At 38.6% G+C, this 23,520-nt stretch overlaps 1 protein-coding gene across 2 annotated transcripts in view; it reads left to right on the top strand.

The window, feature by feature from the left end:
- The window catches only part of enox2 (ecto-NOX disulfide-thiol exchanger 2), a 198,904-nt gene that overhangs the window by 9,678 nt on the left and 165,706 nt on the right, over positions 1-23,520 (top strand). For both annotated transcript variants that reach the window (XM_038699860.1, XM_038699858.1), the window contains exon 2: positions 8,080-8,175. The gene's annotated coding sequence lies outside the window, so the exon portion shown is untranslated. The remainder of the gene's footprint in view (positions 1-8,079; positions 8,176-23,520) is intronic.

Below are 23,520 nucleotides of genomic sequence, written 5' to 3'. Positions count from 1 at the left end.
CAGCAAAATTCGCATTTCATTAACAATACAAGCGATTGAAATAAACAAGATTCAGATTAGCAATAAAGTCTTGCTAGCATCAGAGCACCTTTGTTTAAGTCACCACATGAGTCATATTCACTTTAGGTCTGCTCAACATCCACGACCCCCCGAAGTGGTGGTATAAAAATAAATTAACTTGGCGGACTATTGGGTGACTATTTTGAGAATCGATTAATCCTTTCTCTATTTCCAACTGTTTTATGGTGATAGTAAACTGAATATTTGTGGGTTTGTCAGTGGTGGTTTGAAGCCATCACCTTGGGCTTAAGGAGGTTTTTCAGTATTTATGACATTTTATAGACCAAACAATTAATCTATTACACAATTAAAATAATTGGAAGGATAACTGATAATAAAAATACTAGTAGTAACAGCCCTAATTGTTTTTTACTATTTTAATGTCTGTCAGCTGTAAGCACATGATGCAATTGTATTACTCAGGAAAATATAAATTATTATTATTATATATTAATCGGGGCTTACTCCGTTTGAAACAGCCTATATGGGCAAAAAGACTAGAGCTACTTCAAAAAATGGTGCAGGCATTTTTGCAGTTTTAAGGAACTAAAGTTGTTCACATGATGTTGAGAGCAGTTGGTGCTGACATGCATTGGTGTTTTATCTTAATTTGAAGAATTTGGGCCTGTGACATCATCAGTCTAATTAATGCTGAGTAATTGGCTGCACCCACAGCACTCAAGATCATGTAAACAACTTAAGTTCCTTAGAAGCTTTTAGACCACCGGTCAAGGAGGACTAATCGCTACTGATTGCAAATGCTTCATTAAGATGTCCCATTTGCTTTGGTCAACAGCAAGCACTTACTGTAAAAGCTGTGTAGGCCTGTGAAATCATCATCATAATTAATGCAAGTGAGTAATCAACTGGCACATCTGGTATTTATTAGCTGTTGTTTCCTGCTCTAATTGTTGTTTCTAAGTAAACCAAAAGCTTAAAACGGCAGTAATTCTACTGATGCATGTTTTAAATATCAGTGGATCTCATTTTGAAATGATAATATTGAAATACTGGCTGAAGATGATAACTCCCAATAATCACATGTTAATGTCACTGAAAAAACACGTCAGTCTATTACAGCCCATCACTCTCCTTTATACTAATGTGTTGTTCCTTGCTTCAGTTTTATTTATTTGCTTGTTTGTCATGAATTTAAGACAGTACTGTTTGCAGTGTCTTGTGTAATAGTGTCCCAGCACTATTAAGATTTCGTCTGTTAAACCCGCCTTTGGACATCTTACTAAACTTAGCTTGGTGGATGGCACCATGTTGAGAACATACCCCATGTTCTGAACCAAATTGTTTTTGTCGCACGCCGGGTGAGGAAAGGTGACGTTTGTCATTATGAGATGTTTTGTCGACCCTCAAGGGAAATTGGGAGATGGATAAGAAGAGGCAGGCAGTGAAAGGGTGCCATCTGAGTGACTCGGTAAGCTTAGTGTATATTTTGTGTCTCATACAGTACCTGTCTGCCACAAAAAATGTAAAGTGAGTGAAATGAATTGTAAAAATATTTTAATAGTAAAAGAATATTGCATGGGATGTATTTTTTTCATACAAAACTATTAGCAATTGGTTTCCATACACAAACTGATATGTGATGTTGACACTAGTTCCACTGTAAAGCTTAGTTTTGTTCCTTCACTGTATGGTACTTGTTTATGTAAACTGAAATCATTTTTCCCCCCTTGTTTGCAATAGCCACAAAACTAACAAATTCCTTCAGTCAATTTAATTATATTTAATTGAGTCTTTTTCTGTTAAGCGTCATGTAATGTGGAATTCAACATATTATTTATAGTTTTTTACATAACAGAGCAGTAAAGTGCACACTTAGCCTCAAGGAGGCCTTGATTTAAATTAGTAAAGCACTTTAGTCATGTTTGATTGATGGAAATTGCATTAAGAAAATGTAGTAGCTGCAGCTTTCTTCTAATCACTTCTAACACAGGTGTCAAAGGTCCAAACATTTTGTATTACATCCATGGAAAGAGGAGTGTAGATTTGTAACCATAGTGGCAGGAATGTTTGGAAAGCTCTGATGAAGGTTTCAGCTTATTTACAACTTTGCATGTGCTGCAGGGGTTGAAGCGAGGACAAAGGTAGTGCGCAGATGAAGACATTCAGTTGGCAATGCAACTGTACTTGTAATTATAGTCACCCCCTTCGTAGAGGTCTTATGTTACCTTCTGTTCCACTTCACTCAAATGGCTGTTAAAAATAAATCTATTTCATGAGTTAAAACATCACCTACCTTTCTGATACAAAAATAAAACTAGCTTAAATGACAGTATGGGAGCATATGCTGTGCACTTCCAAGGAGGCTTAAAAAATAGAGCAGTGGACTCACTTATACTCCAAGTGCCACATGGGATATGCTGTAGGCCTATCTATGTAACAAAGAAGATGAATGAAAATTTCACAGTGACCTAGCAGTATACAACAAACAGTCTAGGTTTTACACCCATAAACATGAATGCATTGCATTGGTTTTACTTTCAGGGCATAGCCCAGTGCTTGATAACCACTTCCATTTAGTCCTAAACACTGACCTGCTATACACAGCCTATTTTTTCCTCTGGCAAACTGAATTGCTGTTGAAATTGGTCCAACCATTTCACTACAATATCCTTTATCACTCCCTGTGGTCAGTCATTTAGGCTATGCAGCTTTCAGCTTTAGGGTAAATCTCCTCATCAGATCTCAATGGACGTTGATCTTATGTGAAGTCTCCGAAAGGTGTGAAGTAAATTAATTTCATACCCCAGTAAGTCTGAAAGCGGCAATGACATTGACAAGTAGAGGGGTGGATGTACTTGATTTTAATCCAGTGCAGGAAAGAGTGCAGTGTTGATTGCACCCAAACATGTTCAGATTTCAAACATGCATGACTTTTCAAATCCATGAGCCAAATAACACTTTGTTTTGCCATGATTATCTGATCATCTGAGGATGACCTCAGCGCTTAAAGCCTTTTGGGCAGGGCAATTACTTTCATGAATGGCATATTTTTCATCATAAAGAAGAAAGCCACGCTTTTAATCAGGCAGCGCTGATGATGGGTTATAATTTTGGTGATATAACTAAATATTCTGTTGTAGTGATGAGCTGTGAGAAAAAGTGGTCTCAACATCATTGCATACTTTACCCTTGGCTATCGTGTCCTGTATGAATGACATCTACATATTTCAAGCCAATGGGAACTGGAAGTAGATTTTGTGTTGCATTTCCAAGCCCTTGCATCCCAGGTTTCTCAGGATGTGATTAGTTGCCTTATGTCTGTCCTACTTTTCTGGTTTTATCAGATTTTTCTTTTATTTTGAGGATTTCAAAAGAAGTAGCATACTAAACAAACCTATTTATTTGCCCATGTTACATCCAGACATATTCGTCAGACATATTCCATCAACATATTTCACATACTGGATTTATTTGTGATTGCGCTCAAACACTAAAGCTTTGAATTACTTTACAGCTGAAACACAATCTTACCCTGGTAGATTTTGTAAAGATAGGCCTGGCCCTGTCACTTTTTGATGAAAGATAGCGGCTGATTAGCTGCCAAGACATTGGAAATGACTCCAGCTCTAATGCCAGGATGCAAATCTTACAGAGCTCTATGTCTGAAGCAGCCACACATCTGTATTAATTTGTGAAAGGATTTGACTGGTTTTCCTCCCTCAGAGATAGATAGACTGAACCAACGTAGGATTTTTTATCCTTTCTACTTGTCTCATGAATATATTTGCCTGGTGAATGAAAATAATAATAGCTTTTCATAACTGTATAATACTGAAACTTCATAATACACTAATACGCAGGTGAATTCTCTGAATAAATGTTATATAATTTTAATACAAAAGTAACCGTTTACCTGTGTAAGAGCTTTTATAAGGAGCTGGTTTCTATAAATACTTAATTCTAAAGTGAAACTCATTCTTATCTGCCCCTTTTATACTCTGGCCTTCAGACCTTTTTCTGTGTCCTACAGTGGTGCACAGGTTTGCTATACACTCTTTACAGCATATTAAAAATACAGTAAATGTGATTTAATCACTGCTTTAATATGTTTATGTGTGGTTCAGTAGCTAATGTTAATTGGCAAAGTAAGTAGTTTAATGTTACCATAAATTCAGACAGTTGGGGGGAGAACTTCTCAGTAATGTGATCTGTAAGAAGGCATTAAGGACTGTAAGAATCTCATAATGCAAATTCAACAATGAGTGGATTAATAGGTATACCTAAGGCTACATCCACACTACAATGTTTTTGTTTAAAAATTGACTTTTAAAACAATTCACCCTTTTAGTCCAGACGGGAGGTGTAAACGTAGCAAAAGGTCTGCATTTTAAAATGAAAATACAGTAGTGTGGATGTAGCCTAATTTTCTGAGAGAAACGTAAAAGTGTGTGGTGTTCTTTCTCGCTCTCAACGGCAAAAATATCACTGTGATTTTAAAATGTTTTGCCTTTTGTGAAAGCTGTATTCTGTCTGAGCCTTTACCTCTGCCTCGTCGTTAGCTGTCACTTGTGATGGTGGCCTTGGTTTACCTGGGAGACGACTGACAGCTGCTGGAATGAGATTGAGGAGTGACACAGACAATTAAAGGGCTGGATTCAGCCTGGCCTGACCTTCTGATCAATGCACTCCTATTTAGTGCTGGCAGGCTAGAGAACAGCGCTCTTTTTCCAGACTAATAAAGACTGCACAGAGAGCAGCTTCTGGGCTGGACTGCCAATACTTTTTAACACTCCCATCGATTCTCATTACTCTTAATGGTTTCTTTGCTAGTGTGAGCCGGATGTTTAGGAGTTTGTGGGTGGGCGTGGGTGTAGTCAGAGATTTGGCTATTGGCAGAGTCGTCACATTATGACCCTGCTCAGTTTCTCAAATAGTGTCAGTTTTCAGTGTGTACACCAGGGTTTTTCCTGCATAAAGAAATTTTTGGCGCCCCCCAAAGAGGTTTTAAAAAGCGCTAAAGGAAAATCAGAAGCACCAAAATGATTTATAGCCATTTATCAAACAACTGTTGATCAAGCAGAACATAAACTTGACTTTCAGCAGTCACCTTTCCTCTCAACCACAGACACTGTATTTTACACATACACCCCTGGATTTATAAATCAGCTGCTGCGTTGGTATGACTGCGCCTGAACGCTCCACTATGAAGCTCGCGCTAATGGGAGAGATGCCTTCTGTTATTTCTTATTATATAACAGGCGTTTGTGCTTGAAGTGTGCCGGAATTCACCGGTGCTGTCTTTGACTTTTACATTTTACTGTTTGGCGTACCGGCACGGGATTCTCCTCTGTCCTCTCCAGATCAGGTTTTCTGGGCACTATGTGAACAGACCAATCACAGCCTGGAGTAGGTGTGACATTAAAAAAAGGTTGATGCGCTACAACAAAGTTTAGAAATGTTGAACTTGATGTTCTCTGTACGTTTTTTTATTATTTTCAAGTTAATACTTTGCACAAACAAATAAGAGACTAACCACCATGTAGAGCATTTTTCATACACAATACACAAACATTAGCACTAAACCTTAACCACAGTGGTGTAATATCAGTAAAATGGTTTTATTTGTGAAACAGCTGAATCTCAACTAATAAACTATCTGTAGGTAGATTATCCAAATAAAGTGTAACCTGTAAACATATTATTATTCTAACATTATTCTTTACTTTTATGCCTCCAGGTTGTGGTTATATTTTGTTTATCAAATGGTCAGAAATAACAAAAAAAACTGATAGATTTTGGTCATATGGTTACTCATTGCCTTTACTGTATGTGTACTGATCATGCTTACTGTCGCGCAAAGTCACCCCCCAAAGGCCCATTCTGAGTCAGGAAAAACCCTGTACACTTTGTAAAAGTGGTCACTGTGGTGATAGTACCCCCTGAACGTCACAGGAAACAGGAAAAATTTTAATCACAAAGTGAATTCTGCAGTGATCTCTTAGCCTTTCTCTATAGCTCTGAATTGCTACCTACATGTCTAATTATTCTGCCCAGTGATGGCTGTTTCAGCCATGACGCTAAAAAACATTAACATATTGTCAGTAATATCACCCACAGGTTTCTGAAGAGCTGTTGTGAAGCTCAATGTAGGTGACCCCCAGCTACTCCAGCCATTGCCATCTTATCAATGCCTGACTAATCTAAAAATGAGGCAAAGAGGTGGAGCTGAGGCGGGCAGAATGAAGCTTTGTTGCTGAACCACCTAGTGGCTAACTTACCTGAGGGGGTGAGGTCTCCCTCAAAGCGGCACACCCTTAATTATACATAACTTTAAACCTTATCATAATTTAAACAGAAAAGTTATATAAAAATTCAAACCCCGCACAGTTGTCATAAAGGTGGAAATTAGCTATAGAAACCAAATTATTTTTTGTGCCAGGCTGTAAATATGTATTTCTGTTGTGAAGATGGGCCTCAGTCAATGAATGGCAGTTTTTGGCACTTCCTCATTTGCTTAATTTTTCAGCCTTGTTGGTTGCCGCTTGGTTTTAGCCAGTTGGAAGATTAGTTCACCAATCATTTTAGTAAGCAGGGTTAAGAATGGGGATGTCATATTCTTACATTTCTAGCTAGCTACCTAGTTACATTTGTGAAAAATAGCAACCAAAATTATCGTATAGTTTACATTAGGGGTATAATTGCTGAAAATAAATATATTTTTGTTTTATTTTGAAAAATGTAAATATTTGACAGTGGCTCATTGGCCATAATTCTTACTGTAAGAATTAAGGCACTCAAATACCGCCATATTGTCAATAAGAAAAAATAAGTAACAAAAATAAACAATCAGTAATGCTCCATCATAAGACCTGTTGATAATTCCTGATCTGCAGCTTGCACTCATTTATACCCTACCCACACACACACACACACACACACACACACACACACACACACACACACACACACACACACACCCACCACCACCACCACAACATATATTCTTAAGAGCCTGTCAAAATTTGATCCACATGTGAAGAAGCAGCTTTTATGTGTGTGATTATACAAAACACATCAGCCCTTCTCTCTTTGGAGATGTAATGTAATGGGGCACAGAGGAGAAAGATGAAAAATACATTGCCGTGTTTTTAATCCCTGAAGTGATTGACTATCTTTAACAGTTTGTGAGGTTGTTGTTCTCCCAGTCTTATGTTGCAGTACCTACCCCTTTTTAGTGGGCTATAGAGCTGTGTGTTCATTCTGTGGCTCTAATTAGTGAGCAGCTTGGCTTGTAATGTTTCTTCGGGGGTATATGATTCTTATTTTCCTTATCTTAGGACAATACAGTAGTCTGTTGTGGTAGGCTGCTTTTGAGTTTTTCTTCCTCGCTCAAGTGTTCTGGGATTACAGAAACATTGTCTGCTCATCATTTCAGCACTCAGTGTTGCATTAGAGGCCTTCAAATTGACAATAGCAGCATGGAAAAACAATGCAATGGGTTGTGTAAACGTGGGTCTTTTGCCACAGGGTGCAGGTAAAGAAGATGAAATACAAACAAACAAGCCCAGGATGAAATCTTAAAATGCAAAGACAGCTGTTTTAGTCCTTGTACAGCTCTGGAAAGCTAATCACCGCAGTAATAACTTTCTCCTCCACCTCAATACTGGCCAGGTAGGTAGTAAATTAGTACAATTCTGCAAGGTCCACTCTAAAAGGTATTTTCTCCTCCTATGTGTGCTTGCATGTATTTGATGGCCTAAAATAGTGTGTTTGCTTGCTGACCTGACATTGTGCTGTGTGACAGAAAGTGTTTTGCCAGATCCCTCTACGACAGGATACCCCACTGAGCCAAAGCAGTGGTCTCATTGTAATGAGTCAAGAAGCTTGAGCTTTCGCAGCGGGGCTATTGTCAGTGTAAAAGCTGCCTTAGGCTGTGCTGTAGCATCCAAAAGCGAAATGCGCTATATCAAAATGGACTTAATGGTAGAGTGCTTTAGAGCCATAAATCCAAAGCTGACTAAAAGTGCGGGCTTCATTTTCTGCATTTGTGTTCTGCAGGCTTAAAAATGAAGCCAAACTACTGCAACATCGTCTTTGCCAGTGTGAAATGGCCCGGTGCTGAAGAGAATCTGTTCCACGACTGCAGCAACACAGGTACGATGTCCATAGCATGCAAGATCCATCCTGTTCAGATCCTGTGATCCACCATTGCCTTATGTGGTGTACTTTTCCTATAACCCTTTAGGTTTTATCATGCTGTCTATACTGGGATGAAATGTCCAGTTTACTGAAACTCCAGTAATTATTTTAACATTTAATACCTTTCTGAAGCGCATTGTTCATTACCCTTCTAACTTTAGCAGGAAAGCAGTTGTTTGATGTCTGTGTTTTTGTAAAAGATTTGAAGTGATTCAATGTAAGTTGAAATGTCCTTCGCCAGAGAGTGTTACAAGGAGGTAAAACAATGCTTAACGTATTTTAATGCTGGATATCTACTGTTCTTTGTTGTCCCAGAGGCTCAGGTGCTGCTTGCCTCTCTGGCTATTAATACTGGAATCTGCCTTCAGATTCAGCAGCTGATAACAGCAGTGGGATCTCCTCTAATTGCCTGTTGCCTAAGAACTACTAACTACTGGCGATGTGGGTTGCATGTCAAATAGATTCTGTGCATGTGTTTGGGCTCTTGTGCAAAGTAGAGCCCTGCTTATTTGAATATACTGCAGTGTATTTTTCTGTCCATTGCAGTAATTATCTGACCTCTATTTTAATTTAAGAATTGAAGGCCATAATATCTCTTAAAATTATAACCTAATTTAAAAAATGTGTGGTCTGGATGGCTGAACAACGATCACCGAGTTAGACAGACTCTGTTTTGGTATTTAAATGAGCATTTCAAGGAAGTTGGAAGAGAACAAGCAATTCTGCTTTCTTGTTTAGTCCTATTTATTGTTTTGAAACACAGCACAGTTTTTATAGTCTACACATTGCAGTTGTGGCACATGCAGTGGAGTCCATATGGATTTTATTTGCATATAGACTAAACAGACTATAACAGGCTACATGGGCTGTAGTTAAAATGTGGTTCACCTGACATTTGGATCAGTTTTGAAATTTTTGGATTGTTTGTTTTTCTGCATTTAGCTTTTAAACTCAATACTTTTATTATTTATTTTATTTGCCTTTAAATTTTCTTCGATTCTTCGAAGAGATTTGTGAAGTTCAAAAGATCTTTCTTTGTCTCTGACTGTGATCTACCAAACCAACCATGGTTTTGAAGGGAAATAAAAACATTTTGGCAGCATTGCACAGTTAATGAACCGTGCATCAAATCCCAATTCTCAACTGCTGTTGTCATCCAAAGCACACAATCAAGCTCATTTGCAGAGAACCTAGAGTCAACAATGCTTGTTGCTACCTGTTTCAAGCAGGACTCATTAACATGAATTGTTACTCTCATTCCTAATCATGCTGAGTGGGAACTTGTCAGTATTAAGCACTGAAATAAAGAGCGACAATTGTACTTAGCTGTGGTGTGAATGGTGTCTTGGTCCCTCATAGTATGTCATAATTTTATTATGACCATTACAGTTTACAGTTCTCCATAACCAAAGCAAATAATACCTGTCAAACATCTTGACATGGTCAGTTGTAGCCCCTGATTTCTATGTGGCTTTTTTATCCTATGCCCCTACTCAGAGTGAGAAATTGACCAAACAGCACGTCTGTGGGTCAGTCATGCTGTTTGAGTCCAGAGAGACAAAAGTTTCTGTAGCTTTTCAGCCATGCCACACAGTGCAATTATTTCTAGTGTCACTCACTCTTCCTTTATAACAATTTCAGAGTGATTTATGTTGCCAAATGTGAAGAAATTGTGGTCCTGAACTCCAGTATTATCTGTTTGCTGATTAAGTCCACATTCTAATTTTACATATACTACATTTCCATGTGGTACTCAGTTGACAGTATATATATATATATATATATATATATATATATATATATATGTCCTAGTTTAATACACAACGTGGAAGCAAATGGGCCAAAGCTCCCGTTTTTAACTGGATGCCGAAGAATGTCCGTCTCTGTGGAGCTTTGGGGGAAAACTTTTTTTGAAAGATTGGATTATAGCAGGGACATTGTTGATGCTGCTAGTTGAGAGTTTTACACAGCATCTTTGCCACTGATATTGTTATATTTGAGTTTCTGGTCACCCTGTCTCTAAAAATGCCCATAAGAGCTTTTTCTGTTCTTTTTCAACTAAATATATTCAAAATACTGTTGTCTTACATTTTTTCTGACAGCAGCTTGTTTGACTTAGCACAGCAACTTGACCACACATACACACACATGAGCACACACGCACACACACACACACACACACACACAGTACCAGAGATACTTGGCAGATGAGTGTTCGTCAACCTCTTTCCAGTTATTACTGAGAACAGCTATTTGACATTTGAGAACAACCCAGATACTACTGTCTGTCTGAAATGTAGAGGATATTGCCTGTTATTCAGTTACTAGTGCAGACATTTTACAGACCAGGGCAAATCACTGTCAATTTCCAATTTAACATACTGATGGAGCCATTTTCTGTCAAGTGCCATGTGCATTTTTCTGCTGTTTTCCATCTCCTGTCTTTTTTTGCAGGGTCTATACTTTAATATTTTACTGTAAGAGGGTGAAAGCATGCATTAAGGTGTGTAGGGGGGAGTAATGGTTGAGGTCCACTGCTCAGTGTTCTGAAAGCTGATGTATTTTTCAGTGAACAAAATAACACCTTCTTTTTAACCAAAGGGACCATCACCTCCCGTTTTGAATTTGCAGCCTCATTGACTGCCTTAGGCTTTCATTAAGGATTTATAACTAGCAAAATTCAGACAAATGATTTCAGTGGCTACTCTGTACTTAGGAGAATCACAAATATGTCTTGATAATCCTAAAAATGATATAATATTAATTGAAGTCTCATTTATTTAGGTTAGTTTGTCATGCATTGAAATGTTAGACTTTGTTAATGCACTTAATTTTGTAAAAACATTATGTAATTGAAAAATAATGTAAATGGATGTAACTGGCCGAGGGGTAAAAAGTTACTGCCACTGTTGTCTGCTTCTCAAATGTGAGGATTTGCTGGCGTTTTGAACTGTTGGTCAGACAAAGCAAACTATCTGAAGACATAAAATGGGTATTTTTGTACTATTTTCAGATATTTTATTGACTAAACAATTCATTGATTGAACCAAAAAATGATTTATGTTATTTATATTTCTGCATCAAATTGACGGCATACCCTATACCGTAGCCTGACGTGCACCTCCTCAAAAATGTAATTACACGTCGAGGTGACACGGACTGTAAGTACTGTGATTGGTCGACTGGGTAGCCTAGCAATTCCTCCGAGCAGACAGGAAGTGCCCCATGCTTTTGAAGTAAATTTTACTAGCGGCCAAACCAGCAGCTGTAATTCGGTGAATAAATATATTTGAGTGTCACAACCCCAGGGCTTAAAGTTCTCCGGCGCTGTGCCGGAATTCTGGCGCATGGCGTTTTTGTATTCAACAATATATAAATATGTCTGTGGAAAATATTCTTGCATATTTTAAAACTATTGCGTGTTACGTGTGTGTGTGAAGGGCCAGTCTTCCTCTGCACAACTAGTGGCTCGGTGTCGGTGTATACACAAAAGAAAGGGGACTGTCACTTCCTGGCTACGTGGACACTCACTGGCTATTGTAGGCCGTGGACAGGGCATGGAAGTTTCTATTGGGTCAATTAAGGTGTCACTCAAAAGGTATGTTGACCTTGTAGATGCGTTTTTTGTTTACATGCTAGCTGTAGTTAGGCTAATATAAAGCGACGCAATAGCAGTCCATGTGTATTTATTGATATAATAATGTGTTTTGGACTAAATACAGTCGTATGCAAAAATTTAAGCACCCCTGAATATTTCCATGATTTTCATTTATAAATAATTGGGTGTTTGGATCAGCAATTTCACTTTGAGCTATCAAATAACTGAAAGACAAAGTAATATTTCAGTAGTGAAATGAGGTTTATTGGAGGAACAGAAAATGAGCGATATGTATCAAAACGAAATCAGACAGGTGCATAAATTTGGGCACCCTTGTCATTTTGTTGATTTGAATACCTGTAACTACACACAATTGGTTTAGTGAGCTCATTAAGCCTTGAACTTCCAAGACAAGTGCATCCAATCATGAGAAAAGGTGTTTAAAGCCCCCCTCCAGTGTATTTTGACATTTCTATGATATTTCATATTTTTCTGAGTCATTTCCTTACAATGTTGATTACCCACATAGTTCGCCAAATATTTTTTGACAAATGACTTAATTTTGTGCTCAAATTTGCAAAAGTTGCTTAGTTGTTAAAACGGGGTTGTGACGTATGACTATAGTTATTCCATAAGTCATATGTCATTCTCCAAGCTTGCCCAGGCACACTGTCATGTCTCGTTTAAAAAACTGTCACGTCTCGTTAAGTCAGAGCATCAAACCGATAAACATCGTTGTGAGCTAGCTAACCACTTTATCATGTAATTTACTTAGAACTTACAGTTGGTATGTCTCTGTGTCTGATTGTTGGTTTGTCTTTCTAGTTTAGTTAGCTAAGTTAACTAAGTTGTAGTTAGCCAGGTGTAGTTAGCTAGCATAGTTATTGCAGAAAGTTGACTAACAGAGGGTCTTTATTTTAGTTTTTAGTTTCCTCCTCTTGGTTTAGCAGTTATGTTGTTCATTTTCATTATGGCATTTGTGTGTGCAGTGTTGGAGGACAGATGACAGAAAATGCGTCGCACTTTCACCTGCCACCGTCTTATATACAGTCTGCAGCATGCATTTTACTGATGGCCGTTTTACCAATGCATCAGCGGAGGCACCCACCACACCCCCGCGGTAAAGTAAGCGCACCATAAAACGTAGTGGGAGTTATCGTGTGCAGTGCGTGACAGGACCATGGACTGTATTAGTTTCTATCATGGGTAAGTAATAGCTACTCCTGTCAGACAGTAAAGAGCATATCGTTAGTGAACACTCCAGGCGGTCAGTTTTTGGTTGTCATAGTAATGTATTAAGTCCGACTATTAACCACACCCCCATTCTCTGTTAGCGAAAGAATGTTAACCAAAAACGGCAGTTAAAACTGACTGGAGGGGGCTTTAAGGTGGCCAATTGCAAGTTGTTGTTCTCTTTGACTCTCCTCTGAAGAGTGGCAACATGGGGGCCTCAAAACAACTCTCAAATTACCTGAAAACAAAGATTGTTCAACATTGTGGTTTAGGGGAAGGCTACAAAAAACTAGAGAGATTTAAGCTGTCGGTGTCCACTGTGAGGAACATTGTGAGGAAATGGAAGACCACAGGCACAGTTCTTGTTAAGGCCAGAAGTGGCAGGCCAATTAAAATATGAGAGAGCATAGGCAAAGAATGGTGAGAAGAATGGTGAGAACGGTCAAAAACAGCCCACAGACCACCTCCAAACACCCACAACATCATCTTGCTGCAGATGGCGTTCCAAGACAAACACTTGCTACCCACAGTAAAGTTTGGTGGAGGTTCCATCATGCTGTGGGGCTGAGTGGCCAGTGCCGGTACTGTGAGTCTGTTAAAATTCAGGGTCGTATGGATTCCACTCAATATCGGCAGATACTTGAGAATAATGTAGAGGAATCAGTCACAAAGTTGAAATTATGCCGGGGCTGGATAATTCAACAAGACAACGACCCAAAACACTGCTCAGATTTATGCTTTATGCATAGGAACAAGTACAATGTTCTGGAATGGCCAAACCAGTCTCCAGACTTCTGTGAGGTGATTTGAAGCGGGCTGTCCATGCTCGGCAACCATCAAACCTAACTGAACTGGAGATGTTTTGCAAGGACGAAATACCTTCAAAATACCTTCATCCAGAATCCAGACACTTATTACAGGCTATAGGAAGCATCTAGAGGCCGTTGTTTCTGCTAAAGGAGGCTCAACTAAATATTGATGTGATATTTCTCTTGGGGTGCCCAAATTTTTGCACCTGTCTACTTTCCTTTTGATGCACATTGCACATTTTTGGTTCATCCAATAAACCTCATTTCATAGCAGCAGCTCGCTTCCTCTTCTTGTTCTATGCAGAACATACGTGACAGATGGTGTTATAAGAGCAGCGTAACTCTGAATCGGGAGGTGCGTAGTGAGTGTTTGATTGTCCGAGCGGCAGAAAGTGACAGTGAACGTGAGCGGAGGAAAATATTCAAGACCAAGAAAAGTCTGTTGTTTCCCACCTGCTGGAAAAGTGAAGCCGGTTAGCGCTAAGTTAGCTAACATCCCCCCTCCCCTTCAGACTGCACAGCTGAGCAGGAAAGCAGCAGCTACATAGCTGCTATGTAACTGGAAGCTGTGTAGAAAGTAACTGGAAGCTGTATTTTATTCCTGCCTACTTGTCCAATGTTGAGATCATCAGGTACAAACTTAGACTAAACTGACGTAGCCTGCAGCTCAGTCCTGTACAGACTGATTAAATTAATTTTTAGTTTTCAGTCTGAAAAAGTGGTTTTGGAAACGAAAGAACGGTGGTGACTGGAGGAGCTGAGGTTAGTAAAGCTAATTAGTGATGCAAACTAGTCCTTTTAAGCTAATGAAGAGACATTTCTTTTTGGATTTTAATGTGCAAATAAAATGCACGTCAGAAGGGAGGAGGTTTCTCATGTTGCCTATTTTTTATATTAATGTCTACAGATAAATGTCAGAAGCAGTAAAATGAAGACACAAAAGGCAAACACGAACAGTCGTATCTATAATGATTCTGAGGTCATATTAACAGGGTTTTCCTGCCGTTAAGGATTAGGGGTGAAAACGGACTGAAAAAAATACTTAATTGAAATTTACTTAATCATAATTGTTTTGAATGTTTTACCTCAGATTTGTTGTGATCCCAGTGTTTCCCACAGAATGAAGTTTAACAACGTGCTAACCTCGACAACCAAGCTGTATTGTAACATTAACTTAGCTCTTCTTATAAACTAGGCCACTTACATGCTTGCTAAGAACTTTTTTCAAGCCGGGCGTCCGACAACCTTGTGTTGGACAGATTTGTGCAGCGGTGTTCATGAGAGAGAGAGAGAGAGAGACGAGCGAGAGCATCTGCTGCAATCAAATACGATGTTAAATAGGCCTAGTAAAAAAAAAATTAAAATTAACGTATGGGAAACACTGGATCCACTGTTGGCATTAAGTGTTTGTTCTGACCATAAAAATAATTTAAAACCACAATTAACCATCTGGTTTCTTCAACTTTCACTCAGGAGCAAAAATGTTTTATCGTGATAACATTTTCAGCTGTATTTTCCAGCACCTTTATTTTCCACTTCAAGCACTGAGTATAGGTGGTGGCAGAAAATGTTACCAGAATACAGGAAATGAACTGTTTAATGCTCAAAATCTCCTGGGGGAGGACCCCCTGATCCCCCATCATATATTTCCACATTGAACATTTTATCAAACTGGAGTTCTTCTTCTTGTGAACCCAGAATTGTGTTTCTTCATGTTTCGTGAGCTAAATGTATGTCAGACCACTAATCTGAGTCCCTATGTCCCTGTCAGTTTTCAACACAAAGTAAGACTCTTGCCCCTTACCCTCCATCCTACGTCGTAAATCCCGAACACATTTCAGGCACAGAAATATTTCTTGCTTTAAGCCCTGCAACCCAAGCAAAATGAATCGTTTCACTATCAGAATGTGATTCATTCGGTAGATAACATGGGAAAAGCAGCCGCACATATATAATTTTACCCACATTTAAGTTAGCGGAGGGCTAAACCGGAAGTTAGCCTCCTTGGCCAGCAAAAGTCAACACAGTGGACACTGTAGCACTACTGCCGACTAGCGTTTGGCGGTGTAATTGCAGAATGACGGAGACACAGACGCACAAGTATAAATGCATGGCTACGTGCGTAGCTACGCACATATACCTGACGCAGGATTATAATCACGCTTTAGTCGGGCTGATCACTGGCATTTTGAAATAATTACAATCGGCTGATTCTTGCACTCACGATATGCAAAGAACTGGCTGCAGTCACATATGCAGGCAGACTTGTCGGTGTGGCTGCTGTGGAAAGATGTTAGCACTCCCCCTTGTGAATTTTGGGATGGTGGGGGAAAAGTTCGTTTTCAGCCGAAAATTTCACCATTGCCTTTGGTCTACATGTTTCTCCCATCATAAATGACATCAGATGTAATCTAAAAACATTACTGGCTAGCCTTAAATATATATTGTTATAATGTGTGTTATATTTATTGAATTATACAAAGCTTTTCGTTGTTTTGATATCGGCCATCGGCAGCCCTGCTCTCTAAATATTGACATCAGAATCTGCCACTGGAAAACCAATATTAGTCGACCACTAGTAAATATTTAAGTAGTGTTTCATGACTGATGGAACACTTTAAAGGCGTCTGTCTGAGAAAAGTATGACCTTGGTAGAATTGTAGGTACTGTAACAGCCCAAAATTCATTTTAGAGTAGAGATGATCGGACAGAAGAAAAGTATTTTTCTTTAGGATTCTGGTTATATTGTTAACCTCTTGTCCAAAGCAACATGCTATTCACAGCAGCAGACAAATATTAGCACTCACCTTTTGCTCCATGTGTCAGTTTCTCACTGACTCTCTTTAGATACAAACACACATACACAACCCACAAACACACACATATTCAGTAAATTAGCTCCATTTAGCTCCACTTGTTTTTCAGGCTCATTACTAAACTCTCTTTTACCTCTCTGTATACAGAGAGCAGAACAGATGTGATTGCCAGAATACTCAACAACCTTTCACATCAACTAATTTTATCTGTCTGTCACTCAAAAACAACACATAAGCCAAGTCAATAAATCTTTCCGTCTCAGTCATTTCGGACCTGCTTGCTGAAACTAGTGGTTGACCAATATGGGTTTTTCAATGGCCGATGCCAATATTTAGAGAGCAGGGCGGCCTATGGCCAATATAATGCTAATATCAAAACAAAGAAAGTCATGTATCATTCCCTTATTCCATGCAGAGTACAATCTAAAATATGTGTTATCTTAAGTTTTTATTAATGAATGAAATACAAAGATACATTGGGTTATGCTGATTTCAGAACGTGACTCGTGTTAAAAGGAGAGTGGGGTACAGTTTGTATTGTATAACAATATATATTTAACACTAGCCAGTAATGGGTTAAGATTAGATTTACTGTCATTTAGGATGATATATCGGCCTCAGGAGTGCAGGTGTCAATTTTTTTAACCTATTTTAATATATATTTTTTAGCTCATTAGAGTGCACTGCCTACTTGATGCCAGACTATTCTTTTTCGATATAAGAATATGACAAGAAAGTGGGCAAAGTCATACAGTCTATAATGTAGTACAGTCACCGCTTGGTTCAATGAACACATCATGAAAATCTCTAATGTCTTTTTCTCCAGCATTTTCCACAGCAGCAGTTTTGTGATGGTGGTAGCTAATTACAATATCTTCGACTCATCTCTGCCTCCGCCTTTTGTATTTTCAAAATGAAGGCTGGGGTTTGGATATCTAGTAGGCTGAAACGGCTGTTGAAGCACCTCCACACACTTCAGCTCTCTCTTCCACACCGACACATATGAATGCACATACATTATCTGTGATTTTTAGTTGTTTGAATCAGCATTTGTGACAATCAGCAACACACTCCCAAAGTAATGCAGTGAGAATATTTTTGGTCTCATCAAGAGAGCTGTGGCCTCGACAGTGACTGGGGACTGGAGGAGGCTTCAGTCAAAGAAACTCTGATAACTGGCTCTCTGCATTGTTGAGAGAAATTTCACACTCTAGACAAACATCAGTAACTTTGTGATGAACCATTATTAAAGCAATAGTTTGACATTGTGGGAAATTTGCTTATTTGCTTTCTTGCAGAGAGATGAGAATATTGATACCTCTTGCATGTCTGTACTGTAAATGTGAAGCAACGGTCAGGAAACGGTTAACTTAGCTTAGCATAGCATAAAAACTAGAAGCATGGGGAAAGAGCTAGCCTTGTCTATCCTCAAGGTAAGGAATCAGCCTGTGAGCACCTGTAAAGCTCACTAATTACTGTACATTATATCTCATTTGTTTAATGTGTATGAAAACTAAATTTATCTGCCAAGAAATAGTCTGTCACATAACTACAACTTTGGGCAGAGCTATGATAGTTGTATTGATCTTCTCATCTAATGAGCTGTTCACACATATGAACTTGAAGAAGCAGGCTCTCTTTCCTCTCACACGCCTGAAGTTTGTGGATGTGTGATTTTCATACTTGCCTTTTCCAACACGTCTTTAAGGTGTTTTACATAATTGAGTTGAAGCTAGAAGCTCAGCTGCTAACAGCTGTGCTTCTGTTTCCTAAGGAAATAAAAACAAGTGCGATAGATTGTCTTTCTTAACTTCTCTAGGTCAAGGCGCCGGGAGACTTAAGAACCTGGGGACAACAGAATATTTGGAGGATTCATTCTCAACGCAGGGCAGTCTGTTGCGCATCTTAGTGTTTGAGTTTGTATGACAAGAAAGCAAATAAGCCTTGTTCCCAAATTGTAGAGATATTCTTCTAAGGTTTTTTTTCTGAATCTGATATTATTTTGTGGATTTAAAGTCTTTCCACCAAAAAACCTGCTTTATTTCCTAATGCCGTTTGTCATTTTCTGCCTTGAGATAAAACGTTTGGCTATATATTTTTGTAAAATGAAAATACCCAGGGTGCGAAGTTGCTGGCTTGGTCAACAATGCTGCTCCAAAAATGATTTCTTGATGGTATTAAACTCCTGAGACACCAGATGTTTCTTATACACAAATTGAGACTAACACCCCAAGGTTGTGTATAGCATGCAGATCCAGAGTGTGCATATTTGATTGTATCAACAGTTTTTCCCATTAAAATGTTTTTTTGTGAGTCAGATAGCAGAACAGCACAATTTCAAGATGTTCAGGATTTCCCACGTGTTTGCTTCCACTTGTGATCAGCTCATTGTACTTTTCATCTCTCACCACAATATCCTAGTTACTCCCATCAGTCTAATCTCTATAAATTGGGTGAGAATATAATGTTCTCAAAAGATTGCAAAGTTCATGACATTCAATACTTGTACAATACCAAGTTGAGTAACAGCGAAACTGTCACCAGGGTTGTATGAACTGTGATAATGGGTAATTTCTGAGGGATTCAAATTCTTTACTTTTATTGGATCTGTTAAACACAGTGACACATTAATTTTACTTGGTGACTTGTTCATTACTGTGTGAAACGCTCTCTGAAATAAAATATTGGTGCCACCAAATTACGCACCCGTGCCACTAATGGGAAAATGTCAGCCGTGGCAGGAGCAAAAAATAGAGCTCTTTGGGGGGTTTTGAGTTTAAACAACTCGTTGCCTGGTTTAATTGCAATGTGGTTTCCTGCAAAACTGTAACATTACTACTTTTAAGAATTTGGCGTAGTTTGCAGAGCAGATATGACACAAAGCATGTCTCCATAAAACCATAAAACTAGCTGCTGCTTGTCGCTTTTGTAGATTTTGGTTGATCTTTCTGATGTTTTTTTCTGTCTGACACCAACTTCGACAGCATGACAAATATATCACTCCTCTGGGAAAAGCCTTGCAGGGTAAAAAAAAAAAGGCAGAAGGTCATTACAGGGACTTTTTCCCCCCCCCACCATGGGAGCGTCACACCAAGCTGCCTCTTCCTGGGTCTTCCTGTTTCTCTGCTACTGGGTAGTCGTGGTGTAAATTATTGTCCTGGGTATAAATAGGCTGACAGTCTGGCAGGGCCAGGTGGTCTAATCTGCCAGTTCAGTGTCCTGCTCCCTGCCTGGCAAGGTGGCGTGGCGGTTGTCTGTCCCACATTAACATTGGCCTCAGTATCCGCAGATGGACTAGTTCTTGTATATTAATGAAAAGGTGGCCTCCGAGATACTCTAAAAATCTCTTATACATAAGAAACACCTGGCCTTTTATTCATTGGAAGGCATAATATCGAATTTAGTTTAATGTGGCTCAAACTGGATGTCATTTGTTTTTCACCTAGGTCTTGATAGAAGCGAAAATAGCAGACATTTCGTGGTTTGAGGTTCTCAAATGTAAAAAATCTGCTGCTTTTCCTTGTCTTAGAATTATAGGAAACTGAATATCTTTGGGCTTTGTATTGTCGCTCAGACAAAAAAGAGATTTGTAGAGGTCACAATCAAATGATCAATTATTTGAGTAAATATTTGCCACATTAAGCGACTATTAGTTGCAGCCCAACAAAAAACACTAAAAACAATTATTTGACTAGGTCTGCTCTTGTTTCATAAGACTGCATTTGTTTTGATTTCCCTTTTTTTTAATTTGTTTTTACAAAAAGCAAACTTTAGAAGCATGTCAAATAAATTGACAAATAAATTTTAGCAGTTTCTATCCATATTTAATTTTTTTTTGTGCTTTTGTTAAACAAACTTTCAGGAGAGAAACTCTTAGGGTGTTCAATTACGCCTCCTTGCATCCAGTCTCTTGCCACCTGGAAACCGTATGGCTGCCGAATATTCAGCATAACAAGGTTTTCCCCCTGGTGACAGTTTTGGAGAAGCAGCAACAACAACCATCATTACTGTGTGGTTACTACAACCTGTCTACCACAGTTAGTCATTTCTGTATTTTTTTTTTCATGGTGTACAGTAACCATTACATCCAATTTTTCAAGCCTGCCTTCTTCTGTGTGGGGTTTTCGTTAGCGTTTCTTTCTAACTCAGCAATGTCCTGTCAAAGCCTCAGGTTTAAACATGGTGAGTTGCTTGGTATGTATACAGGGCTGCTGATTGAGCTAATAATGCTGTAGGATATATTTCTCATTGTCTGTGTTTTGGTAAGGAATACTTTGTGTTTTTTTTGGTGGCCATCCCAGTCCAACTTTTTCTTCTCATCTTGCCTTTTTCTTATGTTGTCTGTCTCCATCTCCTCCGTCATCTCTTTCCCCCCATCTTCAGTCATTTCTCGTCAGAGTTGCCAACATGTCACCAGCAGCGCTAAAGTCTAATGGCTATGGGGACATTTTCTCTGACACCTGCAGCAAACATGAATCCTGCTGGGCTGCTGGGAGAACAGAGGGAGGTTTATCTGGGATGGCAGGCCTTGCCTCCATCACTGTGCCAATAGAGACAGTAGTACAGAGTCTGGCGCTTCACAGCCAGATAAGGCCCCCAGACAAAGAAGCACTGCAGCTAGACCCCACTCACTACAATGGAGGGGATAAAACAAGATATGTGACTAATAACCCTTGACAGTTTGCTCTAGTTAAATACTTTACTTTTAGCCTCAGAGTTAGCAGCCTGTGTTGTTCGTAAAAGTTAAAGGTGTTAAAGTTCCTCAAAGAATCCAGCATGTGGGAAGTTAAGTTTCAGCTAAATTTACATCATAAGTACTGTGGACCTTATTTCCATTACATCATCCAGTAGACAACACAGAGTACATAGTAATCTTTTGATTAAGCATTTGTAGGAAATGACTGAGCTTATGTTGCTATGTCAGACACCAAGGTCAAAAAGGCTCTATACATAATCAGGACATATTAACTGCCTGATTAGCGTTCTTTTCACACTGATGTTTTACTCTAGTTTATGGTCACATTATTATGTATATGTAACATAGATATAGATTAAGCTTCATAACAGTTTTCCAACACTAGATTTGGGTGTTAAGCCACCTCATGGAAGAACTCTATGTGTAACTGGTTTCTTAAGCTAAATGTATCGCCACGTTTTAATGGTTACGTTGACTGTGGAGAACTTTCTTGCTTGTGTTTTCCCTTGCAGGTTTCTGCTGTCGATAGACATTGTTGAGAGTGAAGGCAATGTGAAGGAAGCTAAAGAAAGACTCTGCAGTCATCAGCTTTTCAGTGATGCAAATCTAGCAAAGCCATCTACACTGCAGGCCATCTTGTCGTGATCTTTGCTCTCTTTCACAGTTCACAGCTATCTAAATATGGCGACTGATCGGAATTCTCATTTAGTAATAAAATAAGGTGAACCTTCCCACTGTCTCTATCATGTAATGAATTAAAGTATTTAAATACTTAAATATATATATATATGTGGATATCTACAGAGGGACTGCAGTTACCAGTTCAATCATTTGAGAGTAGGGCTGGGCGATATGGCCCAAAATGTTCACAGTAAAAACATTTCACATCATTTGATATCGATAATTATCACGATAAATGTTAAATCATTATTTCTTTCAAGTTTAAAGGCTGATTTTTGCTCCTGAGTGAAAGTTGAAGAAACCAGATGGTTAATTATGTGGTTAAATTATTCTTTATGGTCACATGACAAACACTTGATGCCAAACCGTAGATCACTTCACAAATCTGTGGTAGAACATTTCTCAACAATTCTGATAAAATCTTTTTTCAACAAATATGATTAGTAAATCTTTTTTCAGTCTCTTTTCCTCAACAGAATAAATATCTGAAGTGAAAAATTCAGTGCAAATCTGTTCATCAAATTAATTCAAATGAATTAAATCAAAGATTAATTGACGATATATTGAACATTTGTTAAATTGTTATTGAGGAAAATTATATTGCTATAATTATCGTTATTGTTTTATTGCCCAGCCCTATTTGAGAGTAACATTTTATTTATGCTGTTTTTAGGCGCTTTTTTAATTCTAAAGGCAGTCTGCACTGTGCTGCGTATAACATCTTTACCACTAAGCACAAAAAAAAAAAAAAAAAAAAGTCCATTATGGACAAAAATAATTGAATCACTTTCTGCTCTTAGTTGAATGATTGCATACCAGCAGTTATGTCGACAGTTAAGGCACCGAGTTTGAGTTATTTTTTCCACATTTGCAAATTGCTTACATTAGCCTTCCTAGATATTCTTTTTGCAGTGTCCTCAGGCTGCATTTTATGTACTGCATGTGCAATGCACCTCCAGTCCTTGAGGGATGTAGCCACAGCCAGAGCTCTGGGTTCGGAAATCAGCTCTTTATTTGGCTAACCATGGTAGGCAAACTTGGATCACAGAGAGAGTACCACAAGATGCCTGGGACACACAGTTTGTCACCATGAATAAAGAGTGGATTTATCCCCCAAGACCAGGAATAAGAAATGGTAGTGTCTGCTGTCCTCCCTTTCCACATTTTCATGCAAAAGAACTTGCATTTTTTCACTGTAGATATTGTTCCTTTTTTCATAGTTTATGGACAGCAAGTAATGGTTGTCACTTTATGTATTTGGCCATGTGCAAATGATGTGTATCTATGCAGACTGTTTTCTGGACTGGATTAAACTTTCCTGAATAATGCAAGCCTTGGCCTAAGTCCTTACTGTGAGATAGCGAATGGGTAATCTATTATATGTAGTTATTGTATTACACAGTGCTTTCAAACATAATTTTGGTCTCTTACTTTGCCAATGCATGAAAATAGTAAGCAATTCACTCA

Source organism: Micropterus salmoides, unplaced genomic scaffold (genome assembly GCF_014851395.1).
Source record: "Micropterus salmoides isolate LMB-PRFRI ecotype aquatic unplaced genomic scaffold, ASM1485139v1 Ms_hic_scaffold_5, whole genome shotgun sequence".
Taxonomy (NCBI): Eukaryota; Metazoa; Chordata; class Actinopteri; order Centrarchiformes; family Centrarchidae; genus Micropterus; species Micropterus salmoides.
This window is presented reverse-complemented; position numbering and strand designations above follow the sequence as displayed.